This window comes from Pristiophorus japonicus, chromosome 23, assembly GCF_044704955.1.
Source record: "Pristiophorus japonicus isolate sPriJap1 chromosome 23, sPriJap1.hap1, whole genome shotgun sequence".
Taxonomy (NCBI): Eukaryota; Metazoa; Chordata; class Chondrichthyes; family Pristiophoridae; genus Pristiophorus; species Pristiophorus japonicus.
This window is the reverse complement of record NC_091999.1, coordinates 7,048,798-7,052,001: the sequence shown is the minus strand read 5'-3', so window position 1 is coordinate 7,052,001 and position 3,204 is coordinate 7,048,798.

The following is a 3,204-nucleotide window of genomic DNA, read 5'->3' as shown; positions in this document are numbered from 1 at the left end:
AGCCCTGTAGACCATGAGCTGGGTGGTGGATTTGAGGGCCTGGTCTTCGAACACTCTCTTCCTCAGGCGGCCGAAGGCTGCACTGGCGCACTGGAGGCGGTGTTGGATCTCGTCGTCGATGTCTGCCCTTGCTGATAAGAGGCTCCCGAGGTATGGGAGGTGGTCCACGTTGTCCAGGGCCGGGCCGTGGATCTTGATGACTCGGCGGGGGGCAGTGCTGTGCGGCGAGGACAGGCTGGTGGAGGACCTTTGTCTTACGGATGTTTAGCGTAAGGCCCATGCTTTCATGTGACTCGGTGAATACGTCAACTATATCCTGGAGTTCAGCCGGGGAGCGAGGCGAGCCGGGGAAATCAGAGTTATCGCTCGCCTCGAGCTCACCTCCCTGGCAGTATCCCGGTGCAGACTTCAAGGGGGAGGACAAGCGATCACGGGCGGTTGACGGAGCTGCGTTGGTTCTTCTCCTTGACGCTGGAGAAGTTTCCCGGGGTCGCCGTGGGCTGACAGGACACACTTTGTCGCCAAACCCGTCGAATTGCATCGCGCCAATTCCAGAGGCCGAATTCGGAGTCCATCAACGTCGGGTTTTTTGAGTGAATGCGTGCGGGAGGGAGGCGGGGGGGGGGGGGGAGGAGATGGGTGGAGACTGCAGTCACGCACAATCCAACAATCGCCCCCTCCCCCCTGAAGGGGGTAAAAGACAGAGCGTGAGGAGGTGGGGGGCAGGGGGGGGGAGGGGAGGAGGAGCAGGGGATGGCGGGGGGGGGGGGGGAGTGACTCTTCACCGAGAGGCGGGGCAGGAGTGATATTTCGGTTAAAGAGGACATCCCATTCGCATCGTGCTCACTTTGAACGGAGTTTGCCCCTGGAGGGCGGGGGGGAGTGGGAAGAGGGACTGAATTCCGAGTCCCGAGGTGCCCTGGGAAGGGGGGATGGGGCGACGGGGTGGGAGGGGGAATGAAACCCCGATTAGCCCCGCCTCTGACTTGCCCGGGTATTTTTGGGGGCTGGGGGCAGGGGAAGAAATCGCTGTGGCTCCTTTAGTCAAAGAGAGAGCGCGAACGAGACAGTAACTAAGTGACAACCGCCTAGTGACGATGAAGGGGCAGCCGATTGTATTTCCAAGTCGGGATGGTGTGGGTGACTTGAACGTTGGAATTCGGGAGCAGGAGCGGGCCATTCAATGAGATCACGGCTGGTCTTCGGCCTCAAGTCCAGTTCCCCGCCCGCTTCCCATCTCCGTCGACCCTGCCCCCTGCCCTCCAAAAATCTGCGTGAGGTGAAGGTTAGGTACAAGGCAGTGTCTCTCTGGGCCACCTGAGAGGGGCCGTTAAGTCTGAACCACATTGCCGCAGGGAAGGCCAAAGCCACATATCGGCCAGACCACACCTGGAGTATTGTGTGCAGTTTTGGTCTCCTAATCTGAGGAAGGACGTACTTGCTATTGAGGGAGTGCAGCGAAGGTTCACCAGACTGATTCCCGGGATGGCGGGACTGACATATGAGGAGAGACTGGATCGACTGGGCTTGTATTCACTGGAGTTTAGAAGAATGAGAGGGGATCTCATAGAAACATATAAAATTCTGACGGGACTGGACAGGTTAGATGCAGGAAGAATGTTCCTGATGTTGGGGAAGTCCAGAACCAGGGGTCACAGTCTAAGGATAAGGGGTAAGCCATTTAAGACCGAGATGAGGAGAAACTTCTTCACCCAACCTGTGGAATTCCCTACCGCAGAGAGTTGTTGAGACCAGTTCATTGGATATATTCAAGAGCGAGTTAGATATGGCCCTTACGGCTAAAGGGATCAAGGGGTATGGAGAGAAAGCAGGAAAGGGGTACTGAGGTGAATGATCAGCCATGATCTTATTGAATGGCGGTGCAGGCTCGAAGGGCCGAATGGCCTACTCCTGCACCTATTTCTTATGTTTCTATGTTGCTTTTTTTGTCTCTCCCAGGAGATCGCATGGTTCGGGAGGGTGGGGGTATATCAGTTGTGATGCACAAGGTGTGGCGATGGTCTGGGGGGAAAGGCCCCATGGATCAGAGGGTCTCTTTATGTCTCAACCATTGTTTGCATTCTCAAACGAGGCAGTAACTCTCGCGGAACTGGGACTAATAATCCGGGCTGTGTGGTGGGGGGGGTGGTGGGGGCAGGGGAGATGGGGAATGGATGGGTAATATTCCTGGGTGCTGGGTGGGATGGGTGAGGAGGATTTGGGGATGGGGAAACAGATCTTTGTCCAATTCCTTGTTGGCCCAAACACCCTTCCCAGAAGATGTTCTCTCTCCCGCTCTCCTTGTCTCTCTCGCTCGCTCCGTCGTTGAAATTGTCGCTTAACCGGGAGATGATGTAGGTCGGCGAGCACAGGGGGTGATGGGCGAGCGGGACTGGGTGCGAGTTAGGACACGGGAGCAGTGAGCACAGGGGGTGATGGGTGAGTGAGACTCGGTGCGAGTTAGGACACGGGAGCAGTGAGCACAGGGGGTGATGGGTGAGTGAGACTCGGTGCGAGTTAAGACATGGGGCAGCGAGCACAGGGGGTGATGGGTGAGCGGAACTTGGTGTGAGTTAGGACATGGGGCAGTGAGCACAGGGGGTGATGGGTGAGCGGGACTCGGTGCGAGTTAGGACACGGGGCAGTGAGCACAGGGGGTGATGGGTGAGCGGGACTGGGTGCGAGTTAGGACACAGGGGCAGCGAGCACAGGGGGTGATGGGTGAGCGGGACTGGGTGTGAGTTAGGACACGGGGTCAGTGAGCACAGGGGATGATGGGTGAGTGGGACTGGATGTGAGTTAGGACATGGGTCAGTGAGCACAGGGGGTGATGGGTGAGTGGGACTGGGTGTGAGTTAGGACACAGGGGCAGTGAGCACAGCGGGTGATGGGTGAGTGGGACTGGGTGTGAGTTAGGACACGGGGCAGTGAGCACAGTGGGTGATGGGTGAGCGGGACTGGGTGTGAGTTAGGACACTGGGCAGTGAGCACAGTGGGTGATGGGTGAGCGGGACTGGGTGTGAGTTAGGACACGGGGTCAGTGAGCACAGCGGGTGATGGGTGAGCGGGACTGGGTGCGAGTTAGGACACGGGGTCAGGGAGCACAGGGGGTGATGGGTGAGAGGGACTCGGGGTGAGTTAGGACACGGGGCAGTGAGCACAGGGGGTGATGGGTGAGCGGGACTGGGTGTGAGTTAGGACACG